Source organism: Hypanus sabinus, chromosome 3 (genome assembly GCF_030144855.1).
Source record: "Hypanus sabinus isolate sHypSab1 chromosome 3, sHypSab1.hap1, whole genome shotgun sequence".
Lineage (NCBI taxonomy): Eukaryota > Metazoa > Chordata > Chondrichthyes > Myliobatiformes > Dasyatidae > Hypanus > Hypanus sabinus.
Genome location: NC_082708.1, coordinates 167,759,301 through 167,780,231, shown reverse-complemented (window position 1 = coordinate 167,780,231; position 20,931 = coordinate 167,759,301). Strand labels below are relative to the sequence as shown.

At 40.3% G+C, this 20,931-nt stretch overlaps 1 long non-coding RNA gene across 1 annotated transcript; it reads left to right on the top strand.

Moving 5' to 3' along the window:
• Positions 1 to 1,406: 1,406 nt before the first annotated feature.
• LOC132390875 (uncharacterized) lies at positions 1,407 to 18,938 on the top strand. Its single transcript, XR_009511036.1, has 3 exons — positions 1,407 to 1,437; positions 14,423 to 14,490; positions 18,884 to 18,938. It is a non-coding gene; the product is annotated as an uncharacterized LOC132390875 (long non-coding RNA).
• Positions 18,939 to 20,931: the final 1,993 nt, after the last annotated feature.

The window sequence follows — 20,931 nt, the reverse complement described above, 5'->3', positions numbered from 1 at the left end:
ATTTATTATTAGGATAAATTGTGCATCAGATGATTATATTTACCTACTCATACTGCTGTGGAGCCTGCAGTTTGTAAAGTTTAAACATGAGAATTAAGACTGCATTATTAACTTGCTCCGAAAATGCAAGAAACTTCCTCCTGCACTCGCTAACATTTAGAAGAAAGGGGCACTATGTCACTGAAACTTATCGAATATTGAAAAGCTTAGTGAGAGTGGACGCGGAGATTAGGACCGGAGGGCACAGTCTCAGAGTACAAGGATGTCCCTTTAGACATGAGGGGCAGCTGGAAGGTGGTGAATCTGTCAAATTCATTGCCACAAACGGCTATGAAGGCAAAGATATTTAGTATATTTAAAGCAGAGGTTGATAGCTTCTCAATTAGTCAGGGCTTCAAAGGTTATGGGGAGAAGGCAGCAGAAGGGATTGATGATAAAGCAGCCATGAAGGAATGGTGCAGCAGACTTGATGGGCCGAATGGGCTAATTTTGCTCCTGTGTCTTATGGTCTTATGAAGGATTTTCTTTAACTATAAGGAAGGGAGATTGTATGTCTCAGGAAGACTTTTGCACTTCTAAAAGCAATTTTAAACCTTTATTTTCTGTCAACCATTAAGCAATGTGAAATGCAAATACACATAGTCCTTCTCATGTTACAACAGTGTTTCATTCCTGTGAACCATTTGTAATCCAGACACTTTGCAAGTTGGAGATGAGACTGCAGACCGTTCCTAGGTGGCAGAAGATGCCTGTGGCCCTCCAACAATGAGCAAATCCATCCCATTGGTATCCCAAATGCTTGTTCATGTATATTGGTTGTATGTAAGATGGGTGTTTGTAACTTGGGGAGGACAAGTACAAGCCATTGTCATCTTTACAGATTCCGAATGAGATGAATCTTAACTCCTCCAATGGCATTGCAAAGATTTACAATCAGATGCTTGTTGAACATATTCTAATGTGGTCCAACTATAATTTTCTGAGATACAAATTATTTGGGGAATATTCTTTTAATTAGGAAAATTACATACATAGATCTGTACTTTGACAAAGGAAAACATGGGAACTCTAGATTGGTTGGCTTAACATCTGTTGTCAGGAAATTTGTAAAGTCTATAATTAAAGTTGGAGGGATTGATCACCCTGAGCATTTTCAGTTGCTTAGAGAGCTAGCATTTATAATAAGACATGGGAGCAGAATTAGGGCATTTATTTGACCCATTGTGTCTGCCAAGCCATTTGATCATGACTAATCCATTTCCCTCTCAACCCCATTCTCCTGCTTTCTATAATGGGTGGGTCATGCCTACCAACCTGACTACATTTTTATTCTGAAGTTGTTCACAGTTTGGAGTCAAGATCCAACGTGAGAGAAATATTACTGAATCCAAGTTATTTCCCTTGGTGGGAAATTGGCTGAACAACAGGAAATAGAAGGTAAGGATGAAGTGGAACTACTCAGATGGGCAAATTGTGACTAGTGGCGTTTCACAAAGAGCTTTGTTTAAACATCAAATATACACCATATGAGTAATTCCTCAATCAATCAATGTTTGATTGATAAACTTTCACTATACAATAAACTATTTGGGACATACGTCTTTGTCTTGCAAAGCTATTTCTCACGATATAAAAACACAGCATGCCAATCTCCGTGCACAGAATATACACAGAAATACGCCTCTTCCATTTTAATTTATGAAGTTTTCCCTAATTTTTTTCAGAAATGTAAGTGAAGGAATTATTGAATGTATAGATTGTTAATGGGAATCAAAATGTGCCAGTGATGCAAAGGTACAAAATGAACAATATAAGCAGAGCATTAAGCATGCAAAGACTTTAAATTATTACATTCAGTCTGGAGTTCAATGTAATCAGCTATGTTCTTAACCACTTCAGACATTAAAAAGGAACATTTTCTAAATGGTGGGAAAGTAGAACGAGTGAGCTGCTAAAAGACTCAGGGTTACAAACACAACAGACTCTAGAGTGACATACAAAATGCTGGAGGAACTCAGCAGGTCAGGCAGCATCCATGGAAAGGAAGAAGAGTTGACATTTCAGGCTGACACCCCTCATCAATCCTAATGAAGGGTCTTGGCCTCAAACATTGACTGTTCATTCCTTTCTAAAGAATCAGGGTTCCGTGAACATTGATCATTAAAATCCCACAGGTAAGTTAACAGGTAATCAAAAAGCCTAATGAAATGCTGGGAGATTTGAATAAAAGCAGCCCAAAAATCTGCCTAAATCACACCCGGAATGCTATAAGCAGTCCAGGACAACTAATTTCATGAAGAATATACTGGCCTAGAAGCACTTTTCCCTCTAAGCTGCATGGGAGCATGGCTGCACAGAAACTGAAATACTCCAGCACACCTATCCTTTGTTTCCACATAGCTGCAATTATCCTTCATATATTGTTAATATCATTTTGAAATTATGTTAATATAATTGTGAAATACTTTGTAATTAATTATATGTTTATGAATATAATCCATAATTTTTCTAATAATAAACATATAGAAACATAGAAACCCTACAGCACAATACAGGCCTTTCAGCCCACAAAGTTGTGCTGAACATGTCCCTATCTTAGAAGTTGCTAGACTTCCCCATAGCCCTCTACTTTTCTAAGCTCCACGTACTTATCCACCTCTACCACCATTACCAGCAGCACATTCCATGCACTCACCACTCTTTGAGTAAAAAACTTATCCCTGACATTTCCTCTGTACCTACTCCCCAGCACCTTAAACCTGTGTCCTCTTGTGGCAACCATTTCAGCCTGGGAAAAAGCCTCTGACCACCCAAATGATCAATGCCTCTCATCATCTTATACACCTCTATCAGGTCACCTCTCATCCTCCATCGCTCCAAGGAGAAAAGGTCGAGTTCACTCAACCTGTTCTCATAAGGCATGCTCCTCAATCCAGGCAACATCCTTATAAATCTCCTCTGCACCCTTTCTATGGTTTTTACATCCTTCCTGTAGTGAGGCAACCAGAATTGAGCACAGTACTCCAAGTGGGGTCTGTCCAGGGTCCTTTATAGCTGCAGCATTACTTCTTGACTCCTAAATTCAATTCCATGATTAATGAAGGCTAATACACCATATGCCTTCTTAACCACAGTGTCAACCTACACAGCTGTTTTGAGCGTCCTATGGACTCAGACCCCAAGATCCCTCTGATCTCCATACTGCCAAGAGTCTTACCATTAATACTATATTCTGCCATCATATTTGACCTACCAAAATGAACCACTTCACACTTATCTGGGTTGAACTCCATCTGCCACTTCTCAGCCCAGCTTTGCATCCTATCAATGTCCTGCTGTAACCTCTGACAGCCCTCCACATTATCCACGACTCCTCTAACATTTGTATCTTCAGCAAAATTACTAACCCATTGCTCCACTTCTTCATCTAGGTCATTTATTAAAAACCACGAAGAGTAAGGGTCCCAGAACAGATCCCTGAGGCACTCCACTGGTGACCGACCTCCATGCAGAATATACAACCACTCTTTGCCTTCTGTGGGAAAGCTAGTTCTGGATCCACAAAGCATTGTCCCCTTGGATCCCATGCCTCCCTATTTTCTCAATAAGTCTTGCATGGGGTACCTTATCAAATGCCTTGCTGAAATCCATATACACTACATCTACTGCTCTTCCTTCATCAATGTGTTTAGTCACATCCTCAAAAAATTCAATCAGGCTCATAGGGCACAACCTACCTTTGACAAAGCCATGCTGACTATTCCTATTCATATTATACCTCTCCAAATATTCATAAATCCTGCCTCTCATCTCCGTCAATGTACCAACCACTGAAGTAAGACTCACCGGTCTATAATCACAACCTTTATTTTGAAACATTTTAGAACTTCAGCATATTTGCATTGCTAGTCATCCAGGTTACAACATTGTTACAAATTGTAACAATAAACTCAGAATGGAAGTCGGTAGCTCATTGTTAATAAACTGCTGGCCTGCTGAACACCAATGCCGTAATATGTATATAACAAAAAAATATCATTTAAAGTGCCATGCAGTTTTCAGGTTGTGTAAAAATTTCCTGCTCAAAGCAGTGGCTGGTTCACGCAGCTGTAAAAAAACTTAGAGGTAACATTGCCTGGGAGAGTACAGTATCCATTTACAGAGAGAGACACTTGGGATGTTTGCTTCCATTTTAAAGGGGACATTCCACAAATAGGTAATGCATTCCCTGAAATGCAAAAAATTAAACATACTTGTTGATTTGTTTTTAATGTTAAAGAAATTGGATGTAGTAGTGAGGGAAAACTATTTCCATTTGTTGGAATATCTAATACTCAGAGGCATGGCCCCAAGATTAGAGTCAGATCTTTCAAATGTGAAATTCAATGGTATTTTTGCAAACTAGAGAATGGATGAAATTTGGAAATCTTTTCTAATTAATACCGTCCATAGTTAGTCTTGAAGTTGAGGTTGTTACATTTTCAACAATAAAAAGTGGAATATGGAGTTAGACCTCAGATCACCCGTGATCTAATACTAAAATGCAACAGGCTAAATGGCCTCCTCGTCCTATGTTCATGTTATTTGATGACTAAATAGTTTATGAGTGTCAGCTGGATGTAATGGAAGTGTTGGATCCAACAGACAACCCTTTAGGCAAACATCACACTCGACTCGTGATCACAGTACGTATACTGGAAGTGTATGATTATGCTATATGCTTGTTATACCTGTTTATATCTTTTTTCCATTAAGTCAGCTCATTAACAATTCACTTACACATTTCTTACTCAGTCACCAGCAGCAGACATCATATAAGAATCAGGTTTATTATCACTGGCATGTGTCATGAAATTTGTTAACCTAGTAGCAGCAGTTCAATGCAATGCATGATAATATAGACAGAAAAATATAACTAAATAAATTTCAGTGTGTATATTATTTTTTGTTTTGCACTATTTTTAATCTATAGTGTATATTAAATAGTTAGATTAAAAGTAGTGCAAAACAAAAATAATATAAAAAAGTGAGGTAGTGTTTATGGGTTCAATGATAATATTAGATATTATCACATGATGTGCTATTTAAAGTAGGATTTCCCAAACTTTTTTATGCCATGGACTAATACCACTAAGCAAGGGGTCCATGAACCCCAGGTAGGGAACCCCTGATTGAAAGAGTCAATTCAAATGTGTAATTTCCAGGAGGCCAGAGTTCCTCTTGTCCATTCTCTGGATATTTGCCAATGTACACTCACAAATGGGACAAAGTGTGACGCTGAGGAAGACAAGTGAAACTGGTCACCAACCCATTTCCCAGCTTACCACTTGTGGAGAGGAGATACTGGAGATTAGTCACAGACTCAAGAAAATGATGAGCTGACAAGCTTCCATCTGTTTGTTCACTTGGATAATCAGCTACCCACAAAACAAATGCTATTTTGATAATTTCATTAGAGAGAGAAATATGATAACTTTAATTATAATGGACTCAAATTGTCTTTCCTTGCCATTATTCATCTGTATACTTATTTGTATTTGTATAGAAACTCCCAAAAGTTGATAATGTGTGAGGAGGCATTGATGAAAGTCACAGACAGATCCTCACAAGAACTTAATTCTAGTTTTTCAACTCTGAACTCTTGCATACCATGCAACAGCCAGAATACTGCAACTTCAAACGAGCTACCACCTACAGACTCATAGTCCTCATGAGTGCCTATGGGCTCCACCACAGTTTGCCCAGCTGGACACAGGCTCTGCATCTCATAAAGGTCTAACTTCCACTCTTACTGAAGGCTTTTCAGAGCGCAGTCAACCATAAAGATTTTTCGTGCACACTGGACGGCATCTCCGGATCTGTTAATGCATGTGAAAGGCATCCTGAGTATGCTGTTGGCTCATTCAATTTCACAGCAGCAGTTCCTGAAAAATTCTGGGAACCAGTTCTCTGATGTGTAGAAGAATTTCCTGAGGTGTTCTCTGCGTAATGTCTGTGAACACAATTGAACATGAGAAGGTAAAGAAGCTGCTGTACTCAGAAAGGACTCAGTGCTGAAGGTTATGATGAAGTGTCTTGGCCTGAATCAATGACTGTTTATTCTTCTCCAATAGATACTGTCTGACCTGCTGACTTCCTCCAGCATATTGTGTGCATTGCTCAAAGTTTCTAGAATCTGCAGCATCTCCTGTGTTTACTTAGAAAGAACTGATGAAAATTTTCGGTTCAAATCATTGACTATTTATTCACCTCTATAAATGCTGCAAGAGTCCCTCCCAACATTTTGCATGTGCTGCCCGAGAAAAGATTGCCTTATTTTCTGAGACAAATTGATTCATTCTTGTTCAATGGCTTATCACCTTGCATCCAATATCATGTTCAACCTAAAATGAGTCAAAAGTCTCTTTAGATGCAAGGTTAACATTTATCAATTGTTAATACAGTTCCTCTGAGCAGGTAAAGAATAACAAACAAGTTGAAGTTGTAAATTGGAAATAAGACAGAGAACATTGGAAATACTCGGCAGATCAGTGGCATCTAAAATTCAAAGTTCAGAGTAACTTTATTATCAAAGTCCATACTCTATGTCACTAAATACTACCCTGAGATTTATTTTCTTGCAGGCATTCACAATAGATTAAAGAAGTACAATAGAATCAATGTAAAAACTACATATAAACAAAGATTGACAAGCAACCAAAGTGCAACAGAGACAAAATGTGAAACACAAAAAGAAACAAATAATTACTAGCTAAAACTAGGTACAACAACCCTTAGGGGCAAGTGATCATAATAAGCTCGAATTCACCCTGAATTTTTGAGAAAGAGAAGCTAAAGTCAGATGTATCTGTATTTCAGTGCAGTAAAGGGCAACAGCTGAATGGAAAGGAACACCACAGGGATGACGGCAGAGCAGCAATGGCTGGAATTTCTGGAAGCAATTTGGAAGGCACAGGATATATACATCCCAAAGAGGAATAAGTATTCTAAAGGAAAGATGACACAACTGTGACTAACAAGAGAAGTCAAAGCCAACATAGAAGTCAAAGAGAGGGCAAAAGTTAGTGGAAATTTAGAGGATTGGGTAGTTTTTAAAAACCAACAGACGGCAACTAAAAAGCTACTTAGCAGGTAAAGAAGGAATACAAAAGTAAGCGAGCCAATAATATCAGAGAGGTTACCAAAAGTTTCTTCTGATACATAAAGGGTAAAAGAGAGGTGAGAGTGGCTATCAGACCATTGGAAAATGATGCTGGAGAGGTAGTAATGGGAAACAAGGAAATGGCAGACAAACGGAATATGTATTTTGCATCAGTCTTCACTGTGGAAAACACTAGCAGTATGATATTACAGGAAATATTCCAGAATAGATAAAGCAGTAGCTGATTGGCAGGAGCCAATTCTGGTTGGCTGGCGGCGACTAATGGTGTTCCACAGGGGTCTGTATTGGGACCGATTTTTTAATGTTATATTTCAATGACTTGGATGATGGAATTGATGGCTTTGTTGCGAAGTTTGCAGGTGTGATATGAAGATAGGTGGAGTGGTTAGTAGTTTTGAGGAAGTAGAGAGGCTACAGTAGGACTTGGACAGATTAGGAGAATGGGCAAAGAAGTGGCAGATGGAATACAGTGTCGGGAAGTGTATGGCCATGGACTTTGGTAGAAGAAATGAAAGGGGTGACTAGTTTCTAAATGGAGAGAAAATACAAAAAAAACTGAGGTGCAAAGGGACTTGTAGTCGTTGTGCAGGATTCCCTAAAGGTTAATTTGCAGGTTGAGTCTGTGGTGAGGAAGGCAAAAGCAGTGTTAGCATTCGTTTCAAGAGGACTAGAATATAAAAGCAAGGATGTAACTGGTGAGGCCTCACGGAGTATTGTGAGCAATTTTGGGCCCCTTATCTTTGAGAGGATGTGCTGAAACTGACGAAAGTTCAAAGGAGGCTCACAAAAATTATTCCAGGATTGAAGGCCTTGTCATATGAAGAATGTTTGATGGCTCTGGGACTGTATTCACTAGAATTCAGAAGAATGAGGGGTGACCTCATTGAAACCAATCGAATGGTGAAAGACCCTGACAGAGTGGAGGTGGAAAGGATGTTTCCTGTGGTGGGAGAGTCTAGAACCAGAAAATACAGTCTCAGAATAGAGTGGCGTCCTTTTAGCATGGAGATAAGGAGGAACCAGAGAGTGGTGAACCGGTGGAATTCTTTGCCACAGGTGGCTGTGGAGGCCAACTTTTTACGTATATTTAAGGCAGAGGTTGATAGATTCTTAATTGGTCAGAGCATGAAGGGATACAGGGAGAAGGAAGGGGATTGGGGCTGAGAGAAAAATTGGATCAGCCATGATGAAATGGCAGAGCAGAATTGGTGGGCCAAATGGCCACATTCTGCTCCTATATTTTATGGTCTTATGGTCTAAAACTGAGAACATGAGTTATACTGTCCATGAAAGTGAGTCCATACATGATGGAGTCAGTTCAGTGTTGAGGTGAGTGAATATGTCCACACTGGATCAGGAGTCTGATGGTTGAAGGGTAATAAGTGTTCCCGAACCTGGTGATATGGAACCAAAGGCTTCTTCTTCCTGATGGTAGCAGCGAGAAGAAAGAATGGCCTGGATGGTGGGGTTCCTTGATGATGGATGCTGTTTTTTGTGGCAGAAGTCTTTGCAGATGTCTTCAATGGCATGCTGTGTTGTGGAGATCAGAGAAACAGAGTTAACTCACCAGGTCATTGAACTTTCATCAGAACTGTCAAACCAAGTGATGCTTCAGATGCTGGAAATCCAGAGTAACAGCTGGAGGAACTCGGCAGCTTAAGCAACACCTATGTAAAGAGTTGACGATTCAGGCTGAGACCTTTCATCAGGATTGGAAAGGAAGCGGGAAGAAGCCAGAAAACTTTTCTTAATTTTGATGAAAGGTCCTAGAGCTCTAGTATTAACTCTACAGATACAGTTAAATCTGTACAGAGCCTTCAGCATTCTTTGATTTTGCCTGCCTAGATATAAAGTCCATTGGAACATCTCGACATCAGGAAAATAAGTATATAAATCACATGTAGTTATACTCTCAAAAGTGTGTCAAGTAATTTATGATTCAATAACTTGTTCCAGGGTTAAGAGATTTCAGCCACAGTCTTAGATTGAAAAAGCCTCAGTTGTTCTCCTTACAGCAATAAAAATTGAAGATACAAGAGCCAGCAGATGCTGAAATATGGAGCAACACACAAAGCTTTTAGAAGAACACAATAGCAAACTGTTGGCATATGCTATTACAGCACCAGCGATCCAGTTCAATTCCCACTGCTGTGTGCAAGGAACTTATACATACGTTCTCCCCATGGCCACATGGGTTTCCTCTGGGTGCTCTGGTTTCCTCCCATATTCCAAAGACATACGGGTTAATAGATTAGTTGGTCACATGGGCGTAACTGGGCTGGAAGGGCCTATTACCATGATGTATCTCTAAACCAAATTAAACTCATCAGGTCATGAATTATTTGTGGAAGGTAAAGGGCCATCAATGTTTTGGGATGTCTGGACTGTTGAAGGGTCTCAACCAGAGACATCAAGTGTCCATTTGCCCCTTTGACCTTCCAAGATTATGAGGAGACTTTATGGAGGCTGGTGGCACAGTGAGATCAGCGCTGGGCTCGAGAACGGAGGTTCCCACATTCGATCCAGTGACAGACTGCTCCCGAGCGCGATCTCCATCTGTGCCAGGTTGATGTCGAGCTCACATCTCGGCCTTGTGAAAAAAAAAACACTACCATCTCCAGTTTAAATTACCACGTGGAATATTGTGGAGGATCAAATACCCAAACCCAAACCCAAGATCATGATGGGCTTTGACAAGATAACCAAAAGGAAGTTGCGGCTGTAAATGGATGGTTCAAAATCAGTGGTATTTAGGTTTAAAATAATCAGAAAAAGATACAAGGTACTTGGGAAACAAACATTTTCATGCAGAGTATGATCATGATCTGGAGCTCACTGGCTATAAGGGTGGTGGAATCAGTAAATCAGGACTTTCCACTATGAATTGGATGGAAACATAAGAAAAAGTAAATTACAAGGGAATGGCAAGGTAACTGTATTACCCCACCACGAGTATGGACTGGATGGACTGAATGATTGGGACAATTCCATGATGCCCTGACTCTATAACTCCATGTGGAAATATTTTCTCTAAATGTACCTTCTTAATCATTTGCAATAATATTTATTGCATCCCTGCTAACCTCAATTCTAGATGAAGGGTTTCGGCCCGAAACGTCATCACTACCTCCTCTCATAGATGCTGTCTGGCCTGCTGAGTTCTGCCAGCATTTTGTGTTTTTTATTCTAGAATGATTGTTTTAAATGTTAAGCTTGTTTCTCTGTCTGGAGGCAATCAGATATTCATCTGTGTAGTTAACATCATGAACAGGGAGTTTCTGTAACTAATAGAATAGGTTGAATCTCCAGTCACATTTCTCATTAGCAAGGATGTCAGGTTTCTGGACATGAGTTTGTTGCAATTATTAACAGCCCTTGGTGTGGAATCCCATTGCATTCTCTGCTGGGTGTGATCTTTTGTGCCTTTGACAATCATGTTAATATGAAAATTTGGGAAATCTGGACAATGCTGGCTTCAGACTTTCAAGCAGCATTAATACTACAATTATTAAGGAGAACAAATACACACCAAACCACATCAGAGAACAGTAAGCCCCTAAAATAAAAGAAGCTGATGGAAGAACTCAGCTCAGTGGGCAAAGGGACAGTCGATGTGCTGGGTTGAGTTTCTGCATCCGGGCTGAGAGTGTAGAGGGAAGATACTGTATTGAATTGAGAGGGAGGGGTGAGAGAACAACTGGCAGGTGAAACCAGATGGGGATGAAATGATAGGCAGGTGAAGCCAGGTGGGGGGAGTGAGGGTTGAGTTAGAGGCTGGTGGGTAGGTGGAGGTGAGGGAAAGTGAAAGGAGAGTGTTGAGACAGAGGTCAGTTTATAATGGGCGGGAACACTAAAAGAAGGCCTCACCTGCCCAAGATTTTGCTTCCATCTTGTTTCACCTACCTGACATTCTCTCTCACTTCTATACAGTATCTTCCCTCTACACTCTCAGCCCTGATGTAGAAACTTGACCCAGAACATCAGCTGCCCCTTTGCCTCCACAGATGTTGCCACTGAGCTGAGTTCTTCCAGCAACTTCTTTTATTTTTTGGGGTTACTGTTCGGAGAGGGTGTCTTTTTATTAACTTTGGTCCCAGTCTAAGTCACAAATATAAATCCTACAACATCTAGAAAACATGTACTGAGCTCTATGTACACCACTAGTATCAGGATCCCCTTCAGAAAAACAACCCACCAGCCTCTGCTTCCTACCGTCAAACTAATTTTGGAACCATGCGTTTTTATTATTTGGACCAGCTGCCCATTTTGGAACTTAACTAAAGTATTACTGAAGTTCATGTTGACTTTAATATACGTTCTGCACTCATAAAACCTTCTCACAAATACTTCAAACAAGTTATGTAGACACAACCTTCTCTGAACAAACCCATGCTGACTGTTCTTCATTAATAAGCACCTTTCTAAATGATGTTTTGTACTATCTTTCAAAACTGATTGCAACAACTGAAGTTAAACCATCTGGCCAGAAATTATTAACTTTGTCTCTTCTTCCTTTTCTAAATAATAGTAGCAGTCTTCAATTCTGTGTCACTGCTACTGTAACCAGGAAGGATTGAAAAATGATAGTCAGAGATTCTGCAATTTCCACTCCTGCTATTTTTGACAGCCTGGGATATATTTCATCCAGGCTTTCTGCATTATCAATTTCTCAAGTTGCTAAACCCTTAATATTTCCTCTTTACCTTTATTTATCCTGTCCAATATATCACACACATATCACTCCCCATCTTCTGAGAACACAATCACATACCCTGGTGTGTGTAATATATAATATGAGTTGGCCTCCTGTGAGTTATGCAAAACAATGTAAACCTTTACATTCATCAAGAACTTTTCATGGTGAACTGGTGAGTCACCTTCCTGCAGTGATATGGTAGATGCTCTCCTATAATGAAATTGGATGGGAGCTGTACGGTTTCGACCTGGCAGCACTGAATGGTGAGTCTGGAGTGACACTCCTCACCATGCACAGTGTGTGTAGGAGAGCACAAAGTGGGGAGCTCAGTGACTGGAGCACTTCCACTTCAAATGATAGAAGGACAAGCATGGCTTCCTTGCCCTAGCTGGTAGAAGTCATAGATTTGGGAGATGCTGTTCGGACAGCTTAGGATCAGATGCTAAGTGTATTTTATAGATGCTATACACAGCAACTGCAATGTAATCCACACAAGAGGGAGCGAATGTTTAATTAATATGTGCAATGCGAAGCACTGTGTGGTATATATGATATATAATTGGAGTGAGTTATGAACAGTAACATGGGATTTCAGTAACACTGCAAACTAGTATCGTCAAATTGTGGTGACTAATTAATAATATGTGGAAAAAGCCCACCTCTTGAACAAGCTCAATGCAAAACACAATGCAAAAGACATAAGGACTGAACTTAAAGACAGTTTATAATGCCAAACTGTAATAACTTTGTCCTTGGCTGTTTTTACTGAATAGCAGACTTTTTTTTCTCCGATTTGTTTGCCTTGCAATCACCAATGTGTGATTTAGAAGGCTATAAATTCTTCTACATGTTCTACAGAAGGTAGGGAAGACTCCTGTGAACTGAAAGATCACAGCAGGAATGTTTATATCCCCATTTCAGGAGCGAACAGCTGATGGCATCTGGCCCAGACAAAGAAACATTTCAGCAATGGCATGTGTGATTCAATCTTGCTCATCCATCATCGTTTTCATCGAGTAATTCTATAAGTCTGCTCAGATGGAACTGTATGGATTTGTGCTCTAAATACTGAGTTTCTTTTCTAATATATCAAGGAGGAAATAAATCAGGGAGAGTGAAATAAATCAGTTCTAAGATAAATACAACTGACAAGTGGCAGAAGGTTATAAGATCCAGAGATTGGCCGAGCTGCATTTGGGTGACGGCTGTTTTTCCAACTGTGCCATTGCTGCTTTTAGAAAAGTTTGTTGGGCATTTCCTTTGATTATTCCAATCTCTATCAATTTAAATGTCATAAGTTAAATCTACAGTTGCACTTTCTTTAGGAGAGGAACTTACTCCTGCACTTTGTAATATTTGATCTCAGCTGGCATGTAATTGTTGGCTAACTCGCATGTTCCTTCAGCCTTTACTTGCTTTCCTTTTCTTTGCTAACAGGCTACTGGCAGTGACTTACGTTATGACAGACTTTCACAAAAGCTGGCGGTCCTCCATTACATCACCCAACTTTGCACATCTGTCCAGCAGGTGGACATTAGATTGGCAAATTAACAACAGAGACAATCATGATCCTGTTTTCTGGAAAAATCCAAAAAAAAAGATGGTTTCCAAGAGCAATCCCAGAAAAGTGATCCTTGCAAATCCCCATAATCTCCAATCCTGTTGCAATGAGGCCAAAGAAAGCTTGCCTCTAATTTCCAGTTGAGATTATTTGAGGGCATTCTAAGAGTTGAATCTGGGAATGCCAGCCACAAGGGAGCATTTCACTCTTTCAAATTCAAAACCACCACATATCAGATATTAATTACAATATCATACTGAGAGATGATTAGTTACTTATTCTCACCTTCTTAAGATCACTTACTTTAGGTTTCATCTGAATCACTTAGCTTATCACAGCCTTGGTCCAAACATGGACTGAAAACCAAATTCCAGAGGCAAGAGTGTTTCTTCATGGAGTCCTGCTAAAACCGGTGACTAAGGATCATTTCAATTTTCAATTTTCATTTTCAATTTTTCATTGACTTGAGCCCTATCTAGCACATATCTATCATCTCAGCACCAGCACAGTGTTGAAAGAAATATTCAGGCAGTATCCCAGTTAGAACCATCTCCAGTTCCTCATTGTCCACTTACCCTCTGAATTAAAATCAATGTACGGCTGTTCATTGAAAAGACTGCACTTTGGTCACATCCATTTCCGATCATACACAGTGTGAAGTGTGTATCTGGCTACACCTTGGTCTGAGCTGAGAAGAATGTTACATGGGTAATTGTCACCTCAGCAGAAGTCTGGCCTCACCTCTTGACTTTTTATGACACTACTATTGATAAACTTTTTACCTCATGATACATAAACCTGACCACATATCAAACTGTAGCTACCACCCCAAGATGGAGGCTGCATTTCAGGGGCAAATTTTCAACCAAGAACTGGCACAATCACAGACTCTGCCACAGGGTCTGTGTGCTTTCACAGGTGGGCTGCAGTAGGGCTTGTCATTATGCGACTGCCAATTAGTGTTTCATTGTTGTCGTAGTTAACTCCCTTCCTCTCATTTCAGTCTCGTAAAGGCTTGACCTAAAGCACAGCAATGTCAACAATCCCTGCTTACTGTTGTCCTGGTTCCAGGTAAGATTACTTTTTAGACTGGCTCTGTTAAGAAGCGGTATTTATCTAGGTTGAAGCTACTATTGCTAAGGCACTGTATCAGTGTTAGTTTGAAAGTTCTAGTTAACAGCCCTGTTGGCCTGGTATATATTGCTTTTCCTTCTCTTCTGCATATTATAAGTCAGTGAACTGAAGTCAATGGCTTCAGTGTCTTTTTCTCTCTCGGCACGGGCCACGACTGTACATTCATGTCAGGTACGCAGTGAATGTCACAGGTCTGATGGGATGCTCTATGCTCACCTGAATGGGTACAGCTTTAATAACAATCAGGTATACAACCCCCTCCAGAACAAAGTAGTCTCTTTATTCATCCCCTCCATTGCAGACTCTCTTCGTGATATTGATATCTTTGGGCTATGTCTTTGGTATTCCCTCACGTGCACACGATATTTTACCACCAGCAGGGACAGAGGAACAGCATTAGCTGCTGGTACCTATCAGCCACACCCTACCCTGACTTAAATATGTGTTTCTGTTCCTTTCTTGTAGTTGGGTAAGATTCCTGAATCTCCTTACTCAAAAGCATTGTGGGATCACCTGTCTGCACATGATCAAAGACTCCACTCACCACAGACATTCTTTCTGTACCCTTTCTCTTCGGGCAGAAGATACAAACACCAGAAAGCACATGCCACCAGACTCAAGAACGGTGTCTATCCAGCTGTTATAGATTATTAAACCATCCCCTTGTATGATAAGATGGACTCTTGGCGTTGCAGACTACTTCGTCATGGCCTTGCACCTCATTTGCCTGCTTGCCTGCACTGCACTATCTCTATTACCATAACAACTACGTTTGGTTATTGCTTTTCCCTTCTACTCTATCATTGTACTGATGTGATGAAATGACCTTTAAGGATGGCATGTGAAACAAAAATTTCCTGATGAAGGGTTTCGGCCCGAAACATCAACTGTTTACTCTTTTTCGTAGAATCTGCCCGGCCTGCTAAGTTCCTCCTGCATTTTGTGCATGTTGCTTGGATTTCCAGAATCTGCAGGTTCTCTCGTGCTTGTAATTTTCAATGTACCTCAGTAAATGTGACAATAATAAACCAATTTACCAATCTATCACCTTATCCAAAAGGAATTTAAAAAGCTTCCAACATCTTAATTTCTAAAGTGGTTCTTTTTCTTGTTCCTTGTCATTTATAAAATCCACTCAAAGATTTTTTTCCAAGTTCAAGTGGATAACCCAAACCTTCTGCATAACCTTTTCATGTGGGCTTCCACAGACTTCATTCCCTTCATATTTATTTTCCCTGCATACTTCTAGCCTTTGAACTTGACAGCACCTACAAATTCTATGTGCATTTCTCTCTTCTTTCACAATAAGTATGGTGAAACACCAACGTCCAGTATATTTTCTCAGCAAGCAGGATATCTCTACATCCCATTTCCCACTTTCCAAGCAGTTACCAACACACGTCAGAATGCTAAATTACTTTCATGAGCTCAATGTTTCATAATAATGCTGTGCAAAGTATCATTACTTCTGTGGGTAACGTCCACATGCACTCCAATTTCTACAAGGCTGGTGATCTGCTTAAAGGAAATCAATAATTCTTATTATATTTGACTACATTTTGGAAATGATTACCTTACACAAATCCACACTAATTCTTCTTGATTAGGTCATGCTAGTTTAAGTATTTAGCCATTCTCTCCCTGATGATAGATCGCAGTAACATTAACTAATCTTAAATTGACAGCCCTCTGGTCATCTGGTTTCTCTCTTTCATTCCCTCTCTCCTTTGAGAAATAGTGGAGAGATAGTTCACAGATAAAGGCACAAATCTGAATAAATCAAGCTTTGGAAAATTATGACTAATGTATCTATAGTTTCCCCACCTGTTTCCTTAATACTCTGGGGTGGAAGCAGTTGAATGATGGGGATTAGTTTATCATTTTTATTCCCAATTGCTATTTTCTTGTTTCCCTTTTCCTCCTACTTATTTTTATTTATTCTTGCAGCAGGGTCATTGTTTTCTTCTCCCGATGTGAAAATGTTTGCAAAATATTCATTCATTTAGCATATCTGCCGCTACCTGCTTACCCAACAGATTACCTTTGAAATTCTCGTGTTTCCCAATTATTCTGTCATTTGACACAGAATAATCTACTGGATCATTCAGCCACCCCTCCCCCCCAATTGTATATTTTTAATTTTTCCCCAGATCCCTGTCTGTAAAAGCCCTGATGTTCTGCTGGATTTCTGCTGTTCCTTGCTATTGTCTGCTTTCATACCATCTTGGGTTTTATGGTCTATGCTTCCTTCAGATAAGGATGGATTCTCTTCCCTTTTAGGATTATGGACAGGCATACCAAGGGGTAGAATTCTCCCTCCCCCTTTTCCTCTTTTGCCATTACCAATTTTGGCTCCCCTCTTATCCCTTCTCTTCTCCTCACCTGTCCATCATTTTCTGGTGCCCCTCCTGTTTCCCATTTTTCCATGGCCTACTCTTCCCTCCTATCAGATTTCTTCTTCTCAGCCCTTTACCTTTTCCACCTATCACATCGCAGCTTCTTCCTTCATCCCCCCCTCCTCCATCAACCTATCTTCTTCATCACCTGGTTTCACCTGCCAATTTGTACTCCTTCCCCTCCAGCTACCTTCTTCCCCTTCTTTTCCAGTCCTGACAAAGTATTTCAGCCGAAAATGTCGACTGTTTATTCCTCTCCATTGATGCTGCCTGACCTGCTGAGTTGCTCCAGTATTCTGTGTTTGTTCCTCCGAATTTCCAGCACTTGCAGGATCGTTTGTGTTTATACTAGAAATGTTGTAGTGTGCTTTTTCACTACCCTATTGGGGACAGGATGTTCATTGACCCTGTGAGGCTTCATGGGTACAGATTCAATATCTCTAGTAGGACCATTCTACCAGATAGATTGGGTATGACTAGGGTTCATGTGGAGGTCTGTTAAACTTATTGCAAAACTATGACTGAGCTACATAGGTGTGATCCTATAACTATGTCAGTCAGTTGCTTCGTTAATCTCTGGGACGATTTCTCCTTGTCTTGGCAGAAGTGGACAATTTTCAAGAAAGCTTTTGCTGAGTTGTCAGGATCTGGCTTTACCTATTGAATCTAATGCTGAAATTCAAGCTGGTGGTCCATTTAATTAAGTCAAAGTTCAAAATTCAAAGTTCAAAGTAAATTTATGATGAAGGTACATATATTTCACCAACTATGACCCTGATTTGTGTAGCTTCTTACAGCTAGAAGCTTTCTTGGCCACATCAGAGAAAATTGCTGTAGACATGGATCGGACTGGTCTATGAACCACGTTCCAGTAATGGTGCTATAACTACACAGGACGTTTTGTTCATAATTACTAACCCAGTGGCATGTTGAAATCCTGTTGTCAGGTTGCAATGTTACAGTTTATTAGTAAATAAAATATGGATAAAAAGCTCGTGTTACTAAATGGTGAGTGTACTTTTTAAATGATGAGGAAGCATCATTTAAATGATGACCAGAAGCAGTGAGTGCTGGAATTTGTAGCTCTTGAGCCAACAGCAGTTGATTGATGTCTTGATGATGGTGATCATACAACCCCATGTTTTGAATTGTTGAATAACCACCATTATATACAAACTGTTAAGAAATCCAATCTGGTTCACTAAGATTCTTTATGAAAGGAAGTCTGCTGCCTTTCCATGAGACCTCACTTGTACATAGAACATTACAGCACAGTCCAGACCCTTCAGCCCACGATATTGTGCTGGCCCTTTAACCTACGCCATAATCAACCTAACATTTCCCTCCCACATAGCTCTCTATTTTTCTTTCACCCATTCATTATGCATACCTCCTTATTTATGATTTCTGCTCATATGGTGACCTGTGGCAGCCTTGTCATTATGTCTAACTTCACACCTTCCTGTCGCATCTTGTTTTGCTGCTGATTCTGCAACAACGCCACACTGAATGATAACTTTAAGAACCCCGTTCCCTTCATTCAGAGTATTTGCTGACAATGCTGGCATCAGCCAATGAGATAGAGGTGAGTTGGGTATATGACAAATGGAAAACTTTTATCTGAGCATCAACTGTCTCAGAAAAAAATCTATTCAAGAAACTATTGAATTTAAGCAGCATCCAAAAACTCACTTAAAGGATATTTAATAAATTCTTAGATAGGCACCTGGATAGCAATGCAAGGCAATGCTGGAGTTGATTAAAAGGTCGACAACACTGTGGTCCAAAGGACCCGTACTATGCTGAAATGTTCTATGAGTTATTATAGTTATTAACTTGAGTTATTAACTTCAAACTTTCTGCATAATCACTCGAAGAGTTGAGCTGCACGTGCATGTAACAAGAGCTGTATAACTTATCTCCTTCTACCTTAGGCCACTAACGTATCAATCACCCCTGCCGTGGATCACTTCTGGAGGTCCAAGTCACTGACTTCTACAAAGAAGGGATCTGTATGCTCCACAACCGCTGGACTAAGTGTAATCATGTAGGAGAGGACTATGTTGAAAAATAAATGTGCTAGGTTTTCTAAAATTGACTCCTTCTACCTTAGGCCACGAACTTACCAATCACCCCTCGTACATCTACAGCACGCTACCACCCAAACTGGACCCCCTACAATTCCCCTACTGACACAACCGACCTACAGATGACACAATAGCCACAGCTCTACATACCATCCTTACACATCTGGAGAAGAAGGATGCTTATGTGAGAATGCGGTTCCTGGACTACGGTTCAGCATTCAACACCATAATTCCATCCAGGCTTGACAGGAAGCTCAGAGACCTCGGCCTTGACCCTGTCTTGTGTAGCTGGATCCTGGACTTCCTGTCAGACTGCCAGCAGGTGGTAAGAGTGGGCTCCCTCACCTCCACCTCTCTGATTCTCAACACAGGAGCCCCTCAGGGTCGTGTACTGACTCCCCCTGCAAAAACAAAGGAGCTGGTTGTGGATTACAGAAGGAATGGAGACGGGCTAACCCCTATTGACATCACTGGATCTGCGGTAGATAGGATAAACAGTTGTAAGTTCCCTGTACCTCACGTGGTCTGTACACACCAGCTGTGTGGTGAAAAAGGCACATCAGCGCCTCTTTCACCTCAGACAGTTGAGGAAGTTTGGTACGGACCCCCAAATCCTAAGAATTTTCTACTGGGGCACAATTGAGAGCATCCTGATTGGCTGCATCACTGCCTGGTATGGGAATGGTGCCACTCTTAATCGCAAGATTCTGTAGAGAGTGGTGCAAACAGCCCAGCACATCTGTAGTCGTGAACTTCCCATGATTCAGGACATTTACAATGACAGGTGTGAAAAAAGAGCCAAAAGGATCATGGGGGACACAAGTCACCCCAACCACAAACTGTTCCAGCAGCCACCATCTGGGAAACGGTACCGCAGCATAGGATCCAGGAGCAACAGGCTCTGGGACAGCTTCTTCCACCAGGCCATCAGACTGATTAATGCACGCTGATTTCAGTTACATTGACTGTTCTATTTATTATATTTATAATTTACTATGATTGCACATTGCACATTTAGACAGAGACATAACGTAAAGATTTTTACTCCTCGTGTATGTGAAGGATTTAAGAAATAAAGTCAATTCAATTCAATTCGCTGCTCCAGTCCTAGGATGTGATTGGTTAGGCTCATACAGTTTTCGGCAGGAACAGAAGAGACTTTGGTATGGGCCTGGTGTGCAAATGGTGAAGGCCAAATGGTTGAGAGGATGTCAAAGACCCCATGAATGGCTGAGACAATGGAAATGGTGCACTGTGGAATGTGGAATCTACAATTTCTGAAATGTTGAGACTTACTTAGTTAAAGTCAAAGGAGAGAAGGGAGTACAGGAACCTTAGTTCCCACACCACCCAGTTCAGGAACAGCTATTACTCTTCAGCCATCAGGCTTCAAAACCTTTGTGAATAACTTTACTTACCTCAATACTGAACTTCCACAACCTATCAACTCATTTTCAAGGACTCTACATCTCATGTTCCCAATTTTTATTTATTTGTTTGATTGATTGTATCTTTATTTCCTTTTGTGTCTGCATAATTTGTCTCCTTTGCACATTAAGTGCTTAACAGTCTTTCTGTGTAGTTTTTCCACGATTCTATTCTATTTCTTTGTCCTACTGTGGATGCCTGCAAGACAATGAATCTTAGTAAACACAAAGTACACTGCAGATGCTGTGGTCAAAGAGTAGGTAGTATGGTGTCATCTTCTCTGTGGGTATTTCGATAATAAATTGACTTTGAACTTTGAATTTATTATCAAAGTACATACATGTTGCCTTGAGATTCATTTGGCTGCAGACATTTACAGGAAAATAAAGAAATACAATAGAATTTATGAAAAATTATGCATAAACCAAGAGGGACAAACAACCAATGTGTAAAAGCTGACAAACTGC